General features: G+C 49.6%; 1 long non-coding RNA gene across 3 annotated transcripts in view; it reads right to left on the bottom strand.

The window, feature by feature from the left end:
• The window catches only part of LOC113621526 (uncharacterized), a 52,189-nt gene extending 40,862 nt beyond the window's left edge, over positions 1 to 11,327 (bottom strand). The window contains exons 1-2 of one of the 3 annotated variants that reach the window (XR_003433214.1): positions 10,959 to 11,327; positions 6,967 to 7,041 (exon numbers count right to left, since the gene is read on the bottom strand). This is a non-coding gene — a long non-coding RNA (uncharacterized LOC113621526). The remainder of the gene's footprint in view (positions 1 to 6,966; positions 7,042 to 10,958) is intronic. The other 2 variants (XR_003433210.1, XR_003433211.1) reach the window with 2 other exon arrangements.
• Positions 11,328 to 24,004: the final 12,677 nt, after the last annotated feature.

The following is a 24,004-nucleotide window of genomic DNA, read 5'->3' on the forward strand; positions in this document are numbered from 1 at the left end:
CCAACCTCCCTCCCTCATGAGGTCGCGAGTACCCACTGATGCAGGTGCTCAGAGTCTGGAAAATTCTCCTTGGGGCTATTGAGCAGAGAATGGGCGATGGAGGAGTGGAGTGGGAAGGGGGGGTTGTTTGATCCCCATGGCCCGTTCTAGCCCTTCCAGCCTCTGGTTAGGAGCTGCATTTTTAGGTGCAGACTCAGGTGTAGTAAAGCTTCAGAGAAAGACGTCAGCACAATCTGGACCGGTCAAAGGGGCCTTTATTAGGCCCTTGAAGTCAACCTTAAAAATACCAAGTATGGCAGCTCCATAGAGGCAGCCTCTCCTGAGCACTGGGCAGCATGGTGGGGACATTACAGTACATAAAACTGCACTGTGATCACAGTGCTGGGTGTGAGATACCATCAGGAGACGAGGCTGGGCACTGAGGCCTGATGTAACCTATAATTGGAGGCATAGCACAGTCCTGGTTAGATTGGCTCTGTACCTTCTGAGCAGTGCTGAGTGAAAAAATACATTTATGAAATGCTCCATTCATTTCCTGCCAGAGATCCTATCTGAAGCCAGGGCTCTCACCTCCTGGAGAAGTAACAGTTTCTCACAAAGCCTTCCCTGCCCCGAAAGATGCTGAGGGAACCTTGGGGGAGGAACAGTTTCCATTTGGCAAAGCAAACCGTGTGTTCTCCCTATATTTTCTTAAGTATATTTCTTTTCTTGTTGAAACATCTGGTGTGAGATATTGGACCAATTTAACACTGCGTCGTTTCCTATCACATACTTTGGGTGATCTGGGAGAAAATATTTAAAAGCTGTGAAAATGATCTGAGTCACTGTAGATACTGCAGTCCCCAGTAGCAGAAAGCTAGATTCCCATGTTGCAAATGTAAAGCTGTCTGAGATGCTTAGCCTGCTACGGCCAGGTGCTCCAGATGAGGGAGACTGAAACATCCAAGGAGGACAGATACAGGGGGTCAAGTAATAACCTGGCTTCTGGAGGCAGCCTTGCATGTAACCACCCATGTTTACCAGCTCGTAAGAATAGTTAATGGTATTTAACAATGCTTCGACCTATCTATCCTATAAAGATAGGGAGATCAAATAACCCCAGTCATTATAATAGGGTCATCTGCATCGTCCCTGGCCTGGACCTGTGGCAATTCTTCACTGTGTAAATCTGGCTGAAATTGGGAGTATTCTGAGAAAAGAACCAAGGCTCAGAAGTAGGGGCTTTGATCTGTGATCCTGCCTGACCCCTGAATTTTGGAGAGATGGGTAGTTTCTGACATGCCCATGTGCTTACCAGCCTTAGAGTAGGTTAAGCCCCAGCTGGGGGACATATATGCTGCCCCTTCTGCTTCTTCAAGGCTGTGCAAACGGGGGAGGGACCTAGAATGCAGAGCCAGGGCCACCCGCCCTGGGGAGAGAGAAGCCCTTCTCCAGAACATTTGCTCTGAGAGCAGGGGTCAGCTTTACTTCTTTGGCCGCTGATTCAGCTCAGCTCTCCTGTCAGCCTGAGCTCTTCCTCTGCTCCTGTCTCTCCCTCCTCAGAACCCCTCAGACATCTCCTGACCCTCCTGTATTAAAGGCAAGCGCCTGGATCTGCCAAGCTGTCTGAGCACAGGGACGATGTGCCTGCTTCCCCTCTGTGTTGCCCGTGGTAAACACAGGGCCCGAGGCGGGTGCCAGGTACCTGAGCTCCTGTGTTGAGCAATTACCTCCCAACACAGGAGGGCCTGTGTTTTCTCCTTCCTTGGCACACAGCAGGGGCTCCACGAACATTTGCTAAACAGCAGGGCCTGACCCGCAGTAGGTGCTCAGGGTGGCACACTCTGCTGTCTTGATTTCCCAGGGTCCCTTATCTCAGGGGCAGGCGGGCTCCGGGAACGCTACGGAATGGTGGAGAGAGGAGGCTGTCTTGTTCGGCCTGTGAAATGGGGCGCTTGATGCTCCTAAACTGTGCAGGGGGGAGTTTGGCTCTGCAGCTGCCTGGCTTGCTCTGGTGTCAGGCTCCAGGCCAAGCTCTTGCCTCTCTCCTCGGCTGACAGGCGAGGCTCACAGTGCACAGCCCAGATGGCTGGGCCCCAGCTCTCCCTCCCCCCCACGCTTTCCTCCCTCTGAAGGGAAATGGAGCTCCGGATCAGCCGGCCAGGGTCAGGGGAGGAGGACTGGAGCTGCGATGTCAAGAGTGAGTGCAGTGAACCAGGGCCAGGGGAAGCCACCCCGCTGTGCCCCAGCGTGAAGAGCACCCACCCGGACGGGCTGCTGTTGGGAACTGGCGGCTGGCACAGCAGCTCTAGGCAGCCCAGCCCTGTCCTGGAAGGGGAGGTGAGAGGGGGGGAATTTGGGGAGGAGGGGTGTCAGACCCCCAGTGGAGCATCCTTGAGTAATTACCTGTTGGTAGAGTCCCTCATCACAAGAAAGAGGCCATGCTGATCCTTCCGTTGGCTTCGTCATTGGCTGGGGGCAGCCCACTTCCCTGTCTCTTGCTACATGTCTCCTGAAGGTCAAGGGCTCTCTCCTACCCAGGTCAGGCCTGCATTGTGGTCTAAAGGGTCTTCCCCCATCCCTGGCTCTCTCCCTTTTATCCTTCACAGCCATTCTCCCATAAATCTCTTGTATGTGTAAACTCAAGCTGGTATCTGGTTTTTTTTTTTTTTTTTTTTTTTACGGTGTGCGGGCCTCTCACTGCTGTGACCTCTCCCGTTGCGGAGCACAGGCTCCGGACGCTCAGGCTCAGCGGCCATGGCGCACGGGCCAAGCCGCTCCGCGGCATGCGGGATCCTCCCGGACCGGGGCACGAACCCTTGTCCCCTGCATCGGCAGGCGGACTCTCAACCACTGCGCCACCAGGGAAGCCCGGGTATCTGGTTTTTAGAGGATCTGAACCATCACACGTACGGTGTGTGTTCCTCTGTGTCTGGTTCCCTTCTGTGTCATCTGTCAGTGAGAGCCACCCAGGTCCTGGAGAAGGAAGGCAGTGCTTCGGATATAGCTCGTGTCCTCTTCCACATGATAAGAGGCCTTATGGCTGCTGGACCTTTGGTGGTCCTCTAGTGCCACATCTGGGAGGGCCAAGGCCCCTGACAGTATCCCCTGACAGGTGGTCATCTGGACGCTGCTTGAACATCTCCAGGGAGAGGTCACTGTGAGGCCATTGGAGGGCAATGCAAATTGCTAGAAAATTCTTCCTTGTGCCGGTCACTCCTCCAGTGGTATGGCTGCCATTCACTCATTTCTTCTTTCTTTGGAGGAGCATTACCAGAGGCCCGCCATCAGAGCCTGTGTGAGACCTCACTTCCGACAGGGCAGTGGGGAGCAGATGGGAGTGGCATAGGCCCAGCCCAGGGCCTTTCCTCCGTGCAGGGGTGTTGGCACAGGTGAACCCCAATGGGGGTTGGCAGGAGGTAGTGAGAAGGGACGAGAAGTACCGCCCCCAAGTTTTCTGTAGCTGCAGGCTGAGTGCCCCAGCTTTCTCCTTGAACATATAAAACCCTCCTTTTGCTAAAAGTGGATAAAAACCTCTGGTCTTCTGCCTCACTGGCCTGGTTTTAAGTCCCAGCTCTAATTCCTAGGGGTTGCGTGTTCTTGAGACCTCACTCAAACTTTCTGCAGCTCAAGCTCCACTTACATAAAATAGGATAATAATACTTACTCCCAGATCTCTTCGAGGATTATATAATTTGATGTTTGTGAAGCACGCCTGGTGGAAGACAAGTGTTAGCTAACTGACACCTAGGCAGCAGCCCGGCTCACAGTTACGAGCTGCTGGTCCCGGATGTGAGTTTGGTGCTGCATGCGTACGGTGGGTTGAATGGTGACCTCTGAAGAGGTATGTCCACATCCTGATCCCTAGAACCTGTCAATGTGACCTGATGTGGAAAAAGAGTCTTTACAGTTGTAATTAAATTGAGGCTCTTGAAATGAGGTCATCCTAAATTATCTGGGTAAACTGTAAATCAATAACAAATGTCCTTACAAAAGACAGAAGATGTCCTCACCCAGACCACAATGAGCTGATAGAAGGAGTTGCAAGGGGCTCCTTGGGGCTGATTAAATTGTGGAGCTGAAGTGAAGGTTTGCCATCTTAACAATGCACCCCTTCCTGCCAGAGCAGATGGTACAAAGGCTCGCTTGCTTTCGGTATTCATGTCTTTGTAACTGAAAAAAAAACGCATTTTTGAAGTAAAGAGAGCTGTAAAATGAATGAAGCATTATGCAATATCTTGTAAATGTGAAGAAAAAAGAATAGCTACATGGGTGTTGACAGAAGTCTGAGTTTGAAGAAAGATCCCATTCATGCCCAAAGTATCAAGCCTGCTCTCCTGCCGGCCTTCTCCGGTCTTTCCTTCAGAACATATTCGCTATGCTTCGAGTTTGTGCCGCTCGAATTGTGTTAAGTGTTGAGGACATAGATGCGAACAAGCAAGACAGTCTTTCTCCTTTCTGGGCATGCGGCCTAGGAGGGGAGAAGGGCGTTAACTAAAACGCAGACACATCATTTTAAACCACGATAGTGGTTAAGTGTTATGAATTGCCTTGGTGCCCTTGACGAAATTCAACGATGGTACACGTGTGGGTCTATTTCTGGGTTCTCTATTCTGCCCGTTGATCTGAGTCTCTCTCCTTTCATTAATACCACACTGTCATCTGCTACAGGAAGTCTTGAAGGCAGGGGGTGTACATCCTCCAACTTCGCTCTTTTCCAAAATTGCTTTGGTTCCTGTGGTTCCTCTCTTTTCCTATCTAATTTTTAGCACCTGATTTTTAGATTCAACTAGCCAGATATGTCAGGTGTTATGAAGGAAAGGTCCGTGGAGCAAAAGATTTTTCAGAAGCGAAGTTTTAGCAGTCGAAATTTTAGACCTGAATGTTAGATCATAGGCAAATGATAGATGAGGAGAAAGTTAACTTCTTTGTTATTTTTTTAGGTTTTGCACAAGCGACTCTGAGATTCTATGATCCTTTCACAAATGCTTTGAGGGAACTGATGGTTGGATGTGGGTCAGAACTATTTAGAGCTGCCCAAACCATCCTTTGTGTATTTTTGCTTCTTTTACTCGTCCTTAATAACAAAAGGCTAATAACAAAAGGGTAAGTGAAACTGGAGACATGATGATGACCTCGAAAACAGAATGTCAGGGAGAGGTGGGGAGGAAGAGGCCATCTGGGTGGCCGTGGCCTTAGACCAGACCACCAGGATGGTCTGTAGGCGGATGTGTTCGCAGTCCCCAAGCCCCTCCTACGTGGGCCGATAGCGCAGAGCTGGAGCGCTCCATCCAGTGATTTAGGGACCAGTCCTGTCTGGCTGATTCAAACGTGAGAGAAGGTGATGGGCCCCAAATCTGTCCAGGTAGGGGGCCTGCTTCTTGCCCGGGGAGTCCTAGTGGTCCTTGCCATGCTGGGAGCTGGCAGAAGCCTCCTTGCTCTGTGTTGTCCTGGGCAGCATCGTGCTTCAGACTGTGCACTGCTCCCCACTGGGAGGTGGGTGGGCAGATCCTGCAGGCTGCACAGCACCCTCCCGGGCCTTTGGCCCTCAGGAGACAGGCAGCAAGAGACAGGGAGGTGGAAGCTCAGGATGTCTGGGGTCTCCCAGGCAGAGACAAATGAGAGCACTGGGGGCAGCACGAAGCTACCAAATTGTCCCATAGACTGAGCCGGCAGCCCAGTCCTCTGCCCCCAGAGGAGGCAGGGAGGTCCTGAGACATGGAGGACAAGATTCCTGCGCTCCAGAGCCTCACGTCCTGCTAGAGAAGGAGAGGGGCCCTTCCCAGACCAGGGGATCTAAAAACGCCCCAACACTCACACGGCGGCAGCGAGGGGCAAGGGCAAAGGCACTGGTCTCAGGGTCGAGACCAGCCTCTTATCCGACCTCAGCCAATGCCTGGGTCCATGACCTTGGACAGTCATACAATTTCTCTAAGCCTATTTTTCTTCACTGCAAAATGGGATAGTCCTTCTGCCAGTCTTTCAGGACGTTTGAAAATCAAAACAAATAGTAGACAGAGGAATGGGTAGATGAACAATCCTAACTGCAGACATGAATATGGTGTTTACTGTGCACCCAATATCGGTCGAAGCCCCTTAGATACATGAAGTCATTGAATCCCCACACGGCTCTCACGATGGAGGTACAGTTATTATGCCCATGATGCAGATGACGGAAACAAGGTTCTGAACAGTAATGGAAGCTGCTGAAGGTCAAGTGGTGGGGCTGGGATTTAACACAGATCTGTCTGACTCCAGAACATTTGCTCTGAAACATGGCACTCTTGTGTCTTTAATGAAAATACTCCGGGAACCGCACAGTACTGTACAAACCTAAAAGTTATTCATATAGTTTTTCTCCCACTGTCCTCATCTGGAGGCTGAAGCTGTTTTGGCGAGGGTTGGGTTGGATTAGGTGCTCTGCTCCTCGGAGAACGAGCAGCAGGTAAAGCTTCAGGAGAGGATGCCCCCCACCCCATGGGCAATGCATTTGTCAGTGCACCCAGGAGGCCTGGGCAAAGCCCCCTCAGGGCAGGGACAGGACACTGACCCATGAAGGGCCTTAGCGTGGAGTCCGGTGACCAGCCGTGGCTCCTCTGGTGGCTTGGGCAGTGTTGTTTGCCTCCCAAAGCTCGACTGAGCCTCATGTCACACAAGACCAGTGCTACCAGATGACAGAGGCTTGGAGGAGCCTTGGCCTGGGAATGCACGGGAGCAAAGGGGGCTGGAAGAGGACGTGGCATGGGAGTAACTGGCGACAAAATGCAGAGTGTCCTGGGGGCAGAAGGGGTTCTTAGAAGAGGTCTTTTAGTCTGACCCCCTTGAGCCTGAGTCTGGGGTGACTGGAGAGAGCTTGGAATGACCCATTTCCCTAAATTATCACCTTCAACGAATGGTCTCACAGCCCTGAGATTCCACACTCAGCGCTTTCTGCCTTTGAGTTAAACATCGCCCTGTCTAGCAACTTCTTTGAAAATGTGAGCTTACCTGGGGCCATGGAGTCACCAAGACCTGAGTGTGAGGGAGTCCGGACCCAGTGAGGAGCAGGTAGAGGGCGCCAGGCTGGGAGAAATTGAAGAAAGAGGTATCACAAGTGGGAAATTAGGAAGAGGGTTTTTGGCAACTCACTGGTTTCAGCTACAGCTGGACCTCAGAGAGGCAGCCTCCGTGGGGAACTGGACTTACCAGGGGCCTCAGATCTCTGCTTTTATCAGTTAGGAGAGCCTCGCTGCTGTAACAAGTGACCTATCCCCAAATTCAGTGGCTTTAACACGATACAAGTTTATTTCTTACGGAACAAAATTGTAACTTATGGCACAGTCTAAGGCGGGGTGGGGCCCTCGGTTCCACACACTCATTCAGGGTCCCAGTGTCCTCCTCTCCTCACTGCTCAGAGGCCCTGAGCGGGGAGGGGACGAGAGCAAATACCGCACACGGGACATCGGTATGTGTCAGGCTTGGCGGTGGCTCTCACCTCTTCCTCATTCCACTGGCCAGGACTCGGTTACCAGGCCACACCTGATTATTACAAGGGGGAGTACTCTAGCTGTCTGCCCAGGAGGAAGAGGCAAACAGCAGTTCCTGACACACTGGATCCCTCTCCTTCCTTTTAGAAACGAATCAGAGCACAGTTTGGGCCATCAGGAAGGTTCCATAGAGGAGGTAGCGTTGGCTCTGGCCTGGAAGGATGGGAGGCTTCTCCCCAAGATGGGTGGGTGTGTGTGCAGAGGTACAGAGGTGACCCTTATACCTAGACTCTTCCCTGCCCCCACCTCTCATCCCCAGGTGCAAGTCTCCAGGCATAAGGGGACGGGGCTCATCCTACCAGCTGACTCAGGCTGGAGCAGCGTAATTTGGGAGGAATAAGGAGGGTAGTGTACCCCAGATTTCTCAGGCTACCTGGCCTGCACAAATGAGCACACATCTCATCTCTTTTCACAAGGACAAAAGGAGGTCATTTTGTGAGTCGGGAAGGTACTTCTATAGCCAGTAATTACATATTCACTGGGGAAATGTAATAAAAATCATTCCTCTCTTCATTTACTTAGATGTGATTTTTCTGCAGTCATTGTATAATTACTGGTATTTTTCAGTAACATTAAGAATAAATGGGCCACCATTTCTCCATCGCCATACAGATTCAACTGTGAGAAGAGCCTCATTAGACAAGGAGAGTGGGGAGGCCATTATCTTGGAGAAGACTCTGGGAAGGCGCAGGGCACATTTGTCAGGTTATTTGGGACAAATGGTACCAAAGCCATTGGCTGGTGCTGATGGAATGGTTTGCAGCTGTCTTCAGCATTGGGCTTTCTTCTCAGCCCTCACGCTCACACCTCCGAACAAAGCATCTCAGAGAATGTAACCCCTGTGCTCGGCTGATGGCAGACCCACCTGCAATCTGAAGCCCAGGGGCAGGGCCCCAGAAAGGAACAAGCTGAGTGCACAGTTTAGAACGTCTCGTGCTGTGTCCTTTACCCCAGCTCTCCCCTCTCCTAGGTGCCTGGGATGGAGATCGATATGCTTTTTCCCAGAATATCACTTAAAATGGCAGGGACTGTTTCAAAAGAACAGATCTGGGACCACTTTGAACTGCCCATGCCCAACACTTGCACAGCTGTTCCTAAGGCTCTTAAATTATTCACAAAGAACACGATATGAATTGCCCTCGGGGAGCGGAACACTGTGTACAGCTGCTCGAGTTGTGCACTGCTCAACTCTGGGTGGGAGGGTGCCACTCACACAGACTCCAGTGTGTCCCAGCTGCAGGACTGTAGGTGGGTGGCCCTGCTTCAGAATCTTGGACATAATGGGAGGCAGCTAGGAAAACCCCTCTCTGGTGCTGCCAGGCTTTCCCTACTCCAATGAATCAAATGTGTTCCAGACTTCTTGTCAGTTGCCAATATAAAGGCAATGCATTTGGGTGGCAGGGGCTGGGAGCCATCGACTGGGCTTTGTGGCCTGGGCAAAGCCATGCCATGAACTGCCCCTCAGTCAAAAATCACTCCTGCCCTACAATCAAAAGAGGTGAGTGGATAGTACAGTCTTCTCCTCTGGGAAGTGAGGACTCCTGGAGCCTAGAGGAAAAACCCTCCTGAGAAATACAAATCTGAGGCTCTCAGGGAAAGAAGAGTGTCTGAGTGGGCCTAGAGGGCCAGTGGGAGGGAAGATGGTAGCCTTTGTTGCAAGAGCAAGGTTTAGAGCCTGCAGGTTTAGAGAGCCTGGTACCAAACTCTCAAGCTGGACAAGCAAGCTGGTGCTTAGAGTTTATTCTTTTACTTAGAATCATCTCATCTCCATCGAGCCTTTTCTTCATGCCAGGCACTGTGCCAATGCATTGTATCATCTCATTCGATCTTCACGGGGACACTTTGAGGAAGGTACTTCTGTGATCCTCATTTTGTTTTGTTAAAAAAATTTTTTTGAACTTGTTTTTTTAATTGAATGTGGTCCCCATTTGACAGATGAGAAAACTGATGCATAGAGAGGTTCAGTGATTTGCCTAAGATTACACAGCGTTCTTTTTGTGGTGAATCTGGGCTTTGAACCCAGTCTTTCTGGCCCACGGCCTCATTTCTAACCATTATGCTCATCTGGGTTGAAAGTTAATTGAACAATAGCAAATGAGATTGGAGGAGGTAGATGTGAGATGGGTAGATAGAGCTGTCCCAAACATCCTGATCTAGCTGTCTGTCTTTCAACTCCTTGACATCCTTCCCCCACACTTTCCACCTCCTCTCATGCTTTTTCATGCCGTACCCTCCCTTCCAACCAGGCCAATCCTTAAACCCCTGTCTCTGGGCAGGGGGTCTAGTTCCCAGATCCCCACTTTTTTATGTCCATCCCTGCCAGGTTCGAATCCCTTTCAGATTCGGTGCCAAGTTCACTGCCTTCAAAAAGCCTGCACAGGCTCATTTCAATCATTTATTTCTTCAATACTGTTGAAAACCTATTTTGCATCAGGGAGCATTCTTAGCCCCAGGATGCAAAAATGAAGGAGCCACGGACCCTATCCTTAAATTATTCACTATTTGGGGAGACAGACCGGTAAATAGAATAGACACAGAACGGATTAGACGTCCCTAAGACAGCAGCTCTCAAGCTTAACGTGCCAGTGAATCACCTGGGGATCTAGTTAAAAGATCCAAATTGGGCCTGATGGTCTGCCTTTCCATCAGGCTCCCAGGTGATCCTGCTACGGCTGAGGACCACGCTTGGTGAAACAAGACCCCCCAGGATTTCAGATGCTATGATAAGAAAGTACACCTGGTGCTGGGGGGAGGGGACTCAAAGAGGGAATGGGAGTCTGGGAAAGGGCTGAGGCCTTAGCCGAGACCTGACCAAAGCTGAGGGGATGTGAGCTGTCACCTCTCGGAAAAGAAATGCATTCAAGAGAGCATCAAGGGGCCAGGATGGTCCTAGTCTATCCCAAAGTAGGTAATTCTGTCTACTCTGCCTTGATTTGCTCTGACAAGTTGCTGACTTCCAGGAATTGTGGGGTTGGGCTAGGAGTTGGGCTAAGGTCCTTTCCAGCTCTAACAGTTTTAGGAGTCTGTGATTCCCACCAAAAAAAGCAGACTACTTCCATTTTGTGGACCAGCCCTAGAGCCTGGTAGATAGAGGGACCTTAGAAAGGACCATTTTGTGGACCAGCCCTAGAGCCTGGTAGATAGAGGGACCTTAGAAAGGACACAAGTCAACCCCTTCATCTTGCAAATGAGAAAACAGTTCCCAAGACAGGCTGGGAGGGGTGGACGTGGGGTTAAGTTTTCAATCACATGGTGGGTCAGGGCCCAGACCCCAGAGTTCACAGTGACCAGGCCTGGGCTCCTGCCTTTAGGGCCCCGGTGTCCTGTACAGTTCCGGGGTGAGGGCGGCTCCATTTCATCACGTTTCATGTAAAATCCTCCTCCAGGGAGTCGCCCCGCCTTCCATGATCCTGAGCTGCGGCTCAGAATGAGACAAATAACGAAATAACTCACCGGGGAAGAGTGACCTGAGCCCTTCGCGGAGGAGCTGGCGACAATCGCAATGAAGTATTCCTAGCCTCCGGATTAGGTTCTCACGAGGCAAATCACAGAGTCCTAGTATTAACCACCACAAGGACGTCAGCGCAAATACCAAGTCTTTCCCTCTTGCAGTCTCAAGTGATCCATGCGAGCAGTGCAGCTTCTCTGGTGTTTTAAGTGCAACAAAGGGCAGCTGGAACCTGTTTGGCCGCCAAGTGCATCGGCTGAGGGCGTGGCCGCTCTGGTGCTGGGACCTGACGCAGATGTGCAAATGCACCGCACACACGAGCACACAAGCACTCATGCACGTGCAGGTCCCATGTACGCGATCACACGCACCTGCACACACACCTTAGTGTTCAGCAGTGCTCAGGAAGCCAGCAGAAGGCACTGGGCACAGTGGTGCACCGCAAATGCCCATTTGGAACTCTGAAAAGCAAACTAGCTCAACCTGCAAGCTGCAACCCTATCCCTTTGAAAAATAAGCCCCACCCCTCCCCCAGACGATTAAACAGTCTCTCCTCACCCACTGTTTTAATTAATACCCGGCACAGATGGTGGATGGAAGGCCGAAGCCTGACTTGCATGAATGCAGAATTCCAATATGTCAACAAGCTTGCATGGCCATTGTGATCAGGACGTTTTGGTTCAATGAACAGATGCAGCAAGAAATGCCCATAAGCGCCGAGACAGTCTGGTGCTCATCTACAGCGAGGCAACCGTTTTCCCACTCCTGCCTTTGGTCCCCGTCCAAGCCAGTCATGCTGTGACAGAGATTAGAAGGCCCTGCCCCTTCCCAGCTCAACCAGCCAGTAGGCCTGCCACCCGCTGACTCCCTCCCCACCCATCCGGCGAGGCGCCCCACCCTCCAGGCATCCCCTTCAGCCACCTTGCAGCTCTGGCTTCCCCCTAGGGATTCTCTTGGCTTCACCAGTCAGGTTAATACACCCCAAACACTGCCTATCCAAAGCCAAAGGAAGGTGTAATCTTCTGCATCACAAGGGGCAGAATGTGGGCATTTAAAAAATAAGTTGCTTTAAATAAGATCATTGTGAAGTGAACTCTAGACCCTGAAGTGAGCTGGTTCTCTGTGCTGTTTAGGAATCAAAGCAGTAGATGCTCATTTCACTATTTCACAGGGGGAGGGGGAGGAAGAGATGTTATATAACGATCCTTGAGAAACCGAGAGAGAGACGGGGATGACGACTTCTCTCCTCTGCTGACCCCCAGGCAGGAGTGAATCAGCCTGTCAGCATCACTGTAAACTGTGAAGAGAGGCATTACAATAAACTCATGGGGGAGGAGATCTCTAGCCTGAAAAGTGGGAGGGTCAGTGTTAGTGGAAAACTAATTCCTCCCTCCTTTCTTCACAGCACAAATTAGACTGTGTCTGCCTAAAAACCCAGCTAACAGCCAATCTTCCACCTGCGTTCTCTGGGCTGTCTCTGGGTTCTCCAGTCTCTGGGCAGTAGTATCTTTCCGGGGTTCACCGATTTTTGATGGTGGCTGATGAAATACTGTCTTTGTCCTTCTGCTGAGGCAGACACAAGACCCCATGGGACTCTTGGGTGAGGAGGCCAGGGTGTGGATGTCCAGCCAAGATACTCGAGTGGGCCTGGGCTCACGTCTGGGGTCCCAGTTCCAGCAGCCCCATTCTCTCAGCTTTCACCGGATCAGAGCTGTGCATGAAAGGCTGGGGTGGGCTTTGAGGATCTGGGGATTCTGGGTGGTCCTAGAAAGAATTCCTCTAATTCTTCCCGTTCTCAGCTGAGTCATTGTATCCTTGGGAAGCCTTCTCTGATCTCCTGACCAATTCTCATCATACCATCAACCTCTCCTTCTTGGCACTTGCGATAGTTTCAGTTTACATTAATTTGTGCAACTGTTCATTTAATGTCTCTCTTCCAAGGAGCTGTCTGCTCCCTGAGGGCAGGTCAATTGATGGTTCTCACTCACCCTCGTGCCAAGCCCAGTGTCTGGCACACGGCTGACGCAATACATATTTTTCTGGCTGATGAATACATGATTGAAACTTTGGACCTGTTAAGGGTGCTTTGTCCTTGATCTCTTGAATTAGGCCTACTGCCACACGGGGGTGGGCTGGGCTGGGGAGAGGAGCTTTCCCTGTCGTTAACTCTTAGGCGAGGATTGTTCCCAGGCAGATGGGCTCAGGATGTGACAGCTGTGGTTATAGCAGACGAGTGTGAGCCTCAACCCAGAAGCTGGTCCTGGGAGAGGCCTGGGGACTGAGATCTAAGCCAAAGATGCAGGGCACTGACCAGGGAGGTGTCTGAACAGCTGGACACACTGACACTCTGGTCTAGGTTTCCATTTCATAAACATAATGATGAAGCAAGCGGGTTCAGCTTGAAGTCTGTGTTTTTAAATCTGTGATTTTCATATTATAAAATTAATGAAAGAAGAAGAAATCTAAGCAGACAGTAAGTAGATAAAAACCTCTTTAATAATCATGAAAATGCAAATTTAATTGAAAATGAGATACCATTTCCATTCATCAGCTCAGCAAAAAGGAAATGGTCTTACAGTGCCAGTATAGGTGAAGAGGTGGGGAGGCCTCTAGGCCACTGCTGGGAGATATATCGGTAAACTGCTTTGAGAGCTCTTTGGGGTTGTATGGTGGACCTTAAAATGTGCAGACCCAGGCACCCAGTGATCCATTTCTAGAGACATGTTCTAGTCTAGAGCAGTGTTTCTCAAACTGTAGCTTGCATCAAACCACCTGGAAGATTTGCTAAAACAGATCACCCAGCCCCATGCTGCGGTTTCTGGTTCAGTCTGGGGTGGCACCTGAGAATTTGCATTTCTACTAAGTTCTTAGGCGATGCTAATGGTACCGGTCCTGGAACCACACTTTGAGAACCACTGTTCTAGTTAAATTCTTGCTTATGTGTACAGGAAAGCATGCCCAGTGATGTTCATTGTATCATTTCTTATAGTAAAAATTAGAAAAAACCCCTGAAGTCCATCAGTGAAGGACTGGAGAAAGACATTGTAACATATTACATGGATTATTGTAGAGCAGTTAAGTGAATGAAATGACTATGTTTATTTCAACACAGATAGCTCTAGAAGGATAGAAGTTGCAGGGTGTTATATATAGTATAATATCATTTTATTGGTAGTTTAAAAACAATGTAAAAAATCCAATTCTATGTCATCAGTATAATACAGTTACCAAAATGTGGGCTGAATACACATCTAATCTATAAAATCTGTCGTCTTCGGCTTCCCTGGTGGCGCAGTGGTTGAGAGTCCGCCTGCCGATGCAGGGAACACGGGTTCGTGCCCCGGTCCGGGAAGATCCCACATGCCGCGGAGCGGCTGGGCCCGTGAGCCATGGCCGCTGAGCCTGCGCATCCGGAGCCTGTGCTCCGCAATGGGAGAGGCCACAGCAATGAGAGGCCCGCGTGCCGCAAAAACAAAAAACAAAAAACAAAACTAGACAGTCTCAATGCAGAAAAGTAGCACAGTAAAACAGAAATAAGGTCCCCTCTATGATCTCACCTGAAGTTAACCCCTGCTGCAGTTGAGCATGTATACTTCCTGTCTTTTCCCCCTACTTGTCTGGCATTTCGTTGGCTTCCATTAAGTCTCCATGGCAGTGGGGGAGGTGTTTAGGATGATAGTGCGCCAGGCTGGCTCTTACTGGTAGGGAAGCCCTGGCCCTCGTGCCCCCATCCTGGTTTACACACGGGCTGCTTCTGGCACTTCGAACTAGTTGTTTAACCTTGATCTTAGTTTCTCCCTCTCACAATGAGCCAAATGCTTGACTCTGGGGAGACAGTCCCTCTGCCTGGGGCATTATCTTCTGTGTAAAAGAAGACAGTCGACTTGAAGATATTAATAGTTCTAAACTCTCTAAAGAGTATCTGGACAGCAGGTCGCAACACATCTGAGATAATTCAATTTTTACAGAAGCTATTTCCATTAATCATTTATTATTATTATTATTATTATTATTATTTTTTGCGGGCCTCTCACTGTTGTGGCCTATCCTGTTGCGGAGCATAGGCTCCGGACGCGCAGACTTAGTGGCCATGGCTCACGGGCCCAGCCGCTCCGCGGCATGTGGGATCTTCCCGGACCGGGGCACGAACCCGCGTCCCCTGCATCGGCAGGCGGACTCTCAACCACTGCGCCACCAGGGAAGCCCTCCATTAATCATTTATTAATGGCTCTCCCAACTGAGGCAATTAAGTAGACCTAGGATTAAGAAGAGCCCATATTCATTTCACATCTGTGTAATTACCCTGCAGTTCATGGATCCTGGAAGAATGTGAAAAATGGACTCTAGTCTTTTCCTTTGTACTTTGCATTTCTCTCTGGGTTTGGTTTCAGCCCCAAAAGGAGGCAGCCTCTGAGGGGGTGGGGTGTGCATGCGTGCATATGTGTGTGTGTGACACCCGGTGGTCCAGGCTCAGAGGGGACGGGCACTGACTGTGAAATCTGAGGAAGGCTTTGGGGGTGGGGGCAGGAGCCAGGGCAGGGCTGCTTGAGGAATGGGGAGCCCAGAGAAACCGAGCCTGTCTTCTGGGATTTGAGGGTTAGAGGTAGGGAAATAGAGTAGCAGCCTCCTGGACTTGTCCCAGAAAAGGCAGCAGGGAGCATGCTGACCCTGAGCTGAAGAGCAGGGGACAGCAGGATGGACTGGAGGTCACAGGGCACCTCCTGTCTGCAGGCAGTGTTGGGTACTTTAGCTGTGTACTCCCATTAATCCTCCCCAAACTCTGTACATTAGATATCAACATCCATATTTTAGACAAAAGGAAATTAGGGCTCAGAGAGGCTACGTGACTTGCTCCAAGTCACACAACTGATGAGCGGCAGAGCCAAGGCTGGAGTCCAGCTGTGCTGACCTCAGTGTCTTGGCACTTCCCCTGAGCCACACAGCCGTTGTCATGCAGCGTAGCCTGGCACACTCCAAGATTCTGCCACGGAAGCAGAAAAGCCAAACAATGTGGATTTTCCACTGCCCTGGGAATAAAGCACTCCTGTTTTTTCTTCCGAGGAATAGAGATTGTAATGAAAGAATTTCCAGGGAATCCAGTGGAGCTGAGAAAGGGGAATTCTTACCCAACGTCCCTTCCGAGGGCAGGTCCTGAAGATGGGAACTGATTGCTGCTCTCCAGCAGCCCTTCCCACCAAAACACTTGAGTCCAGGGAGGTTATTTCCAGCCTGTGTGACCTTGGACACCTGTCAGCTTCCTCCAGCCTGGAGCAAAGGTTGGAGGCAGAAAGGTGGAAAGCAGGGTGTGAGCAAGTGAGGGGCAGAAAGGGCAGCTGGACCTAGAGCATGGGTAGGGCTGCTCCATGGGAACCTTAGATGGTATCTTGGATGCCCGTGCCCTAACGCAGTGGCGTTCAAAGGGGATGCAAACCCCTACAGGTAGGAGAAGCAGCCACAGAGTCTAGACCTGCCATTGTAGGTTTGAAAGGACTCGATGTCCAGATGCTCAGCTTCCCACGATACTCTTTCTTAAAGGTAATCTCCCTGGGAGGCACCTGGCTTCATGCTAACCCTTCCCCTACCATAAGAAAGCCCTCATCCTCTGAGGGATGTGAAACTTCCCAGGCTATAAACAAAATGGAAGCCTCTTTTAACGATTAATCAAGCCACCCCAAACCCTCAGGGCACAAAGCCTTTCAAGGTCCTACACACATTTCTGTTAAAGGGTAAAGCCTGGCATTAAAAATGGGAATTGGGGCTCAGTCTGGGATATTCTGAATCCAGATGCACAGACGAGTGCAGTGGTGGAAGTATAACTATTTTTGTTTAAGAACTTTAACTCTTCTATCCTCCAAATGTAAGTCTAATGTTTCCAGGACGGTCACATTTTTCAAGATACACTGAAAAAATAAATAAATAAAATTTTATGTGATGTCTTTCATATTTGTGTGCATTATTTAATAAAGTAGTTTAAAGTTATTTTTTATCAAATCACATCATAAATTATTTATTCCAGGTGCAGACAATCTTTATCTTATTTCATCTTGTAAAATGTTCATATTTTCTACCTCTCATTTAAAGTATGCTGGCTATGGGCCAATTATTTTTTAGTGGAGTTCATCTTTTCTCTTTCATTAGATACATAGAACAATTTGATCACAATGTCCAATGAAATGAATGGAATTGTTTCTTTAACTTATTCCCAAAACCAACACCAGAGTTCAAAGAAAAAGGATGCTTTTTTATCAAACTCCTAACTTACTAAAAAACTTACAATTTTGTCTTCACATTACAACCTTATTTATAAACTTTACAAATTAAGTAACCAGTAACCACATATTAAGCTATGATTTTGCTTTTATAACTTGTAAAATAGATTAAATAATTATATTGGGTCAAAATCATGTAAATCTTGACCTCTTTTTAGAACAGTATCTTATGAGATTTATTCCAAAATTTATTTTCCAGTAGATTGTATGGTATTCCTTGAAATGCCCATTACTTTTCTGATAGAAAGTAAGTCTGACTGGGTTGATAGATTTAACAGTGAGGTCCGGTATGACAAGTTGTGTGAGAAATATTTTTCATAGATTGATGAACTAAATTCGCAGTTTCTAGGTACGTATTTTTGCGAAAAGCCCCCTCTCCCCTCTGGCTTCCAGATCCTCACCTATGAGATGAATTGGGAGCAAGGAGGCTAAAATCTGTGAGCTCTCCTCCTGGCTCTGACCTGTTGGGTTTCTGTGATTCTCAGGTTTGAAACTAAGACACAGGAAAAAGGGGAGTCAAGCCATGGAGGGAATTCACAGCAGAGCAGGAATGAAAGTCTCTGCTTCTCAAGCCCCTGGAGATCACCCTGGTTTCCTGACTCCTATGCACAGTCAGCAGGTGATTGCAGATGCCGGGCTGACAGGGCAAACCCAAGAGCTGCAGCTTCTGTGATTCAGAAGACAGGAGTAAATGTGTGTGATCGCTGCCCACAGGTCTCCCAAGTGAATCTCAGGCCTGGCAAGCCCCCTCCTCAGCATTTCTGGAAACTCTGTACCCTGCGATGGGCACTGTTCCACTATTGCCTGGGGGAAGGGGGCACTGACTGAGGGGCTGCAGGGTCAGGGCAGTGCCTGAGGATGAGGCAGTTGGAAAGAGTGGCCCATGGAAGCAGGAAGGGAAGGAGGTATGCCGTTTCCCTCCGTGTTTCAAATGGGGAAGCAAAAGCCCAGAGAAGCTATGTGACTTACCCCCAATTGTCCACCTGGAGCCCTAGCTTTGGCTGCTGGCCCAGGGTGCTTTTTCATCATCACACAGCCTGCTGGGTTTGGGCTGGGGTTGGCAAATTCGTGCCATTTAATTGTGTTTTTGTTCGAGTTTCTAGTTCAGAGAAGAAACTTGCAAATATAGCTGGAGGAAGCTCCTACTCTTGGGAAATCCCATACAAATGACCACAGCTGGAGAGGGTGGCCCTGCAGGCCTATTGACCCCGGGGCCCTCAGCTGCCTTGTCCCTCCTGTAAGGGCCTTGCAGGAAACCCTGTCAGAGAGCGGCTGTAAGGCCTCTGAGTTCTGTGAGGTTTCTGTTCAGTCAGACCCCTGACATTCAGAAAGGAGACCTGGGCTCTGCGCCTGAACTAGAGGGTCACCAGCTACGTGATTCAGCCAGGATCCCCCGTTTCTTTATCTGGTGTGTGTGGACTAAATGGTCTCTAAGGTCCCTGTGACCCTGGTCCTGTAGGAAGGGGAAAGGTAGTCTGGATTAGAATTGCTTTTATCTCAGCCAGCTTTGAAGACCACCATTTCCAAAAGGAGCCTGACTAGGGAAAGAATGAATACTAATATGATCCTATAATTATATCACGCATAGTGTCTACATATTTTTCCACACAAATGGGAGGGAGAAAAATTGTATAGGGCAGAATTACGCTCAGGACTCTGGGATGGAAGTTGGGCCATACTCTTGACTCTTTTGTTACTTGGTTCCCACATAGATTTTGCTTCTTCAACTTGGTCCTGGCTCAGCCCTGGCTGATTGAACATCTAGGCACTTTCATACACAGGCTCTCCATTAGCTCCTTTTGTGCTCTGGTTAGTTTTATCCTCCAGAGCTTCTCTGCTTCTGTCCAGAGGGACACACAAGCTGTCTTCCGGTGTCTCCAGGACTGCTGTGTGGTGGAGACGTTGCATACGGGTGCCGCACCTGGTGAGGAATCTGACTAGATGAGGTCCTGACTCACCTTGATTCTAGACAATTCATTTCTGAGGAGGTTTGCCTCAGCCATATTAGTCAGGGCTCCTTTGGTGGAATGTGACAGAAACCCAACTCACACTTGCTTAAACACAAAGGGGAACTTTGGGTTCAGGAAACTGGGAAAGACAGGGGTGGAGTGGGCATGGGGTGTTTGGATTGAGAGTTTAGTGATGTCAGCTGTCTTTCGCCATGCTCAATCACTTTTCTCTCTTTGTGAGTTGCCTTCATTTTTTCCTACTACAAATAGAAATATTTGACATGGGGGTGGGGGAAGAGGAGAGGCATGGCTGCAGACAACCCAGCTAAAACCATCCCAGTTAGTGGCCCTAAAGAGACCTCAGTGTATACAAGTCCCAGGGGAGGCTCTAATTGGCTGGCTTAGGCCACATGCCCACCTCTGGGACCAACACCATATCCAGGCCAGGTTAGGGCAGCAGTCACATAGGATCCTAGGGAGCAGTCATGTGGGAGGAGCAGTTCTGTAAACGAGGGGTATTGCTGTCGGAGGCAGGCCAGAGGGATATTGTGAGATCAAAACAATAGGAATCCACTAAAGATATTGTAGCAGTGTCCAGTAAGAAGAGAGAGAACTTAATAGAACGGACTGTTGGGTATAAAGTCATTAACTAGATAAACTGAAGGGTAAAAGGAGGCCCCTAAGCTGGGACAGCTTCAGGAAGCAGCCACCGTTCCCCTGGCTGAGGGAGCAAAGGGCACATTTAGAAGCACAGAGGAGGAGCCCCGCAGAGCTGGAACTCAGACTTGGGAGGAGGGAGGGCCATGTGCCTGGGACCAGACCTCCCAGCAGGGGCGCCAGCCGGCTGTTGACAGTGTCTCTTGGGGGGCAGGGTGGGGTAAAATGGGTTCTGCAGGAGCTGGAAAAGCTGCAAACTGGAGTCAGCTGCTGCTTCAGTCCGGCCTTGCCTGGGGCCTAGGGAAGAATAGTGGTGGGATGGTGCTCACGGAAACAGGAAGCCCGCAGGAAGCAGACGGGGAACAAACAGGAAAGAGCCAGCCGGCTCTCCCGCCTCCAGCCCGTAGGCGCCCTCTTGCGCCCCCTATGGGCAGAGCTAACACAGCGCCAGCCGGCAAAGCCAAGCGTGAGTGCGGAATGCCAGCTACGGCCCAGCGCAGACACAGTGACTTGATAATTGACGCCACTGTCTTACTGCAGGCCTTCTGGGTGGTGTGGCTTCCAGAGCCGCAGTAAGTCTCCCTCAGGAGGCTGTGAACTCCTAGAGGTCAGGGACATGCCCGATCTATCTGTCCTTCTCAGGGCCCGGTACCCAGCCTGCCCGCGCAGAACCGTGCGTTATGCCGAAATGCATGGCAGAAGCCGAGGGCGAGTGGGTCCTGAGGCAGCTCCGCAGCCCTCCCTGCCCAGCCTTTAGAGTTCCTGCCTGACTTCCCTGGAGGTGTGATTCTAGGCTCTCCCTGGAGTCCTGCATGGGGCAGGGAGGGGGGGACTGTGAACAGCTTGGGGCAGGCTCTGCCCAGCCTGGTTGATGTGCCCACACCCCCCTTCTCATCCTCACCCACTTTATGATAAAGTCAACAGTGGGGTCCCAGCTCCACCACTTATAAGGTATGTGGCTTTGGGCAGGTTATCGGACCATTCTTAGCCCCAGTTTCCCCAGAATGCCCCCTTCAGTTGCTTAATCTCTGCAGCAAGGGACAAGAAGAGACTCTTGGTCCTCTCCATCCCATGTCCATCCCCCTTCCTCCAATTCGCCTTCCCCCATCTTGCTTCTTAAAAAGAGTGATAATTTAGCATCATAATTCGGCTTTGAAAGGCAGTCAATATTAGCAAGACAGAGATCTGTTTAGCTCAAAGGAAAGTAAGGATCCAAGACAACTGGGACTTTCTGGGCAGGGCTCGTGGGACAGCTGCAGAACAAAGCAGGTCCCCATGGTGTGGAGAAGAGGGAAAGCGAGGAGGAACACAGGTTCTGCATCAACCCTAAGGAATAAGAACAGGTGGGCACCATCCTCTGGCTCCCAGTGAATTCCAGAACTGCTGAGCGTTTGAGCCAGACTTCTCAGGTGAAGACCTGAGCCTCCCAGCCTCCACCTGCTTCAGGGCAGAAGGGGGGGGGGGGACAGGCCCCTTGGGGGTAAAGGACCCACAAAGAGTTGATGCGGCCGTGTGGGAAATGGGATTAGCCAGTGCCCAATACAGAGAAAATGCTCCAATGATAAATGATAGCTTTAGCTTCATTATAGCCCTTATCACGTTCTGGCCTCTATTAAAGGTTTCTGTGTGCAAGTTTATCTCCCTCACTAATCTCGAATTCTTTCAAGGTGGAGACTATGTCTGAGTTTTCTCTGGTTGTGTTGTGCCCAGTGAATACGGAGGTTGTATCTGGAGACCACAGTCAAGGCTAGGTGAGTGTTAGGAGGACCCGCCATGGCAGCGTGGCCTAGGTCATGGCTGAGCAGCGGCCCTGTGAGCTGAGGCAGGGGCGTAAGTGGTGGCAGACGTAACATTTCCCAGAGAGGGGCCCTGGCAGGCAGGCGGAGGGGGTCAAAGCACAGGGTCCTCTTTCCCAGCCAGAGGAGAGATCACCAATGAGCCAGGTGCCCCAAAGGGAGGCTAATTGGGTCCTGAGGACGGACAGGGGTTCTGGGACCCACTTGGCATCCTTCCAGCCAAACAGCACCTGTTTCCTTAAGAACTTAATTTTCCTTTGTTGAATGCAGCCGTCAGATGAGGAATGGTATGGGGCGTTTCTTTTCTTTTCTTTTCTTTTCTTTTCTTTTCTTTATTGGAATGAACCACTCTGGCGAGAAGATTCCTGTGCCTGGTGACTTTGAAACACTGGGGCTGGGATGGGGACTTTCGTTTTCCAGAGCAGGCCCTCAGCACAGTCAGCACCTGTGTCCCTCATCTGCTCGGCTGTCTGTCTATCTGCCCTGCTCAGTGCTGGCGGAAAGTTTTGCCTACCGGCCACTCCCTGGGCAGCCTTTCCTTGTAATGGGGGGCGGGGACCGGTGGGTGGAAAGATGTCTGAATCCAGGCTGCTGACACTTTTTACAGTGGCCCAGACACAGAGCAGGGGGTGGAAATGCCTCCTTTTCCTTCCCTGCTTAATACCATCCCTGCTGGGCCACCTCAACTTGAAAGGCGGGACCCAGTACCTCTAGTGAACGATGATTTAGGAGTCACCTCTTGCAGTTCACCTCTTCAAGCCTCAGTTTTCTCGTCTGTAAATTAACTACCCCAGAGAGTTATTGTGAGGCTTAAATTAGATAATTAGGGTGAGAAGTTTAGCACAGGGCCTGGCACATGGTAAGCATGATGGAAGTAGAGTTTTGATTAGTAGGAGGGTGTATTCGTCTCCTGTGGCTTCTGTAGCAAATAACCATAAACTGTGTGGCTTAAAACACCCAGTCACAGTGCTGGAGCACAAGGCCAATCAAGGCGTCAGCAGGGCCGTGCTCCCCCCTGAAGGCTCTAGGGGAGAATCTGTTCCTTGCCTCTTCCTTGGCTGCCAGCATTTCTTGGTTTGTGGCTCTATCGCTCCAGTCTTCAAGGCTGACATCTTCAAATCTCTCTCCCTGATCTGGCTTTACCTGGCCTTTGCCTCTGTATGTGTGTGGTCAAAATTCCCTCTACCTCCCTCTTGTAAGGAGAGATGTGATGCATTTAGGACCCATCTAGATAATCCTGGAGAGTTTCCCCTTCTCATGACCCTTAATTTAGTCCCAATCTCAAAGAATCTTTTTTTTTTTTTTTTTTGCCACATAAGGTAACATTCACAGATTCCAAGGATTAGGATCTTGGTGGGGGCGCTATTTTTCAGTTTACCAAAGAGGGACTGGCTGAAGTGTTGGGTAGAGACTATTTGTCACTGTCCTAGGACAGGCTCCCTAGAAGCAGACCCCTGCTGAGGATTCCTGTGCGTGAGGTTTATTAGGGAAGTTCTCCCAGGAGAAACTGGGAAGAGTGGGAGAAGCAGGTCAGAGAAGCAGCAGAAGCCAAGCAGTGTCAAATGTGAAGCCCCAGTCTCAGGCTACTCCCACAGGGAGCTTTCAAAGAAAAATCTCTGATGAAATGGACTCTCACTTTTATCATCATCCAATCCTATTTCCTTCCTTACCCTTCCCGAGGAAATTATTGTTGTAAATTTGATATGTTCCTACTTGTCCACCTCAGAAATGTTTATAACATATGTATGTGCCCATAAGCGATGCAAAGTATTATCTTCTGTATTTTAAAAATATTATATAATAATATAAAGAAATGATATCCACTTTATACATCTTTCTGCCCCTTTGCTTTCTGCACACAGTGTAGGGTCTGGGGGATCTGTTCGTGTTGAGACACACAGATTTAGTTCATTCATTTTAACTGCTGCTAATTCATATATACCACTTTTAATTTAGTCATTATTTTCTTGATGGAAATTTAGGAGGTTTACTTTTTTTTCATTATTACAGCAGTGCTGAGCTGTCTCTTTGCTCACATAGAAGAGATTCACTAGGGTCAATACCTTGGGAATTTGCTAGATCGTATAATATGTGTATTTTTCAATTTAAATTAAAACTGCAAAGCTGTCCTCCAAATGGCCATGCTTATTTATCCCTTGACATGCAGTGTATATGTTCCTATTTCCTCACATCCTCAGAAAGGTTAGTATGAGACCTTTGAATTTTTTCCAAAGCACAGGGAGTGAAATGGTATCATAATGTTTTAATTTGTTTTCCATGAGTGCTTGGGAAGTTGAGCATCTTTTCTGATGTTCATTGGCTCTTTGAGTTTCGTCTTCTGTGATTACATATCTCTTACCCTGCTTCCTATTGGGCTGAA

This window comes from Aethalodelphis obliquidens, unplaced genomic scaffold (genome assembly GCF_003676395.1).
Source record: "Aethalodelphis obliquidens isolate GAN/ISIS:26980383/991018 unplaced genomic scaffold, ASM367639v1 scaffold1, whole genome shotgun sequence".
Lineage (NCBI taxonomy): Eukaryota > Metazoa > Chordata > Mammalia > Artiodactyla > Delphinidae > Aethalodelphis > Aethalodelphis obliquidens.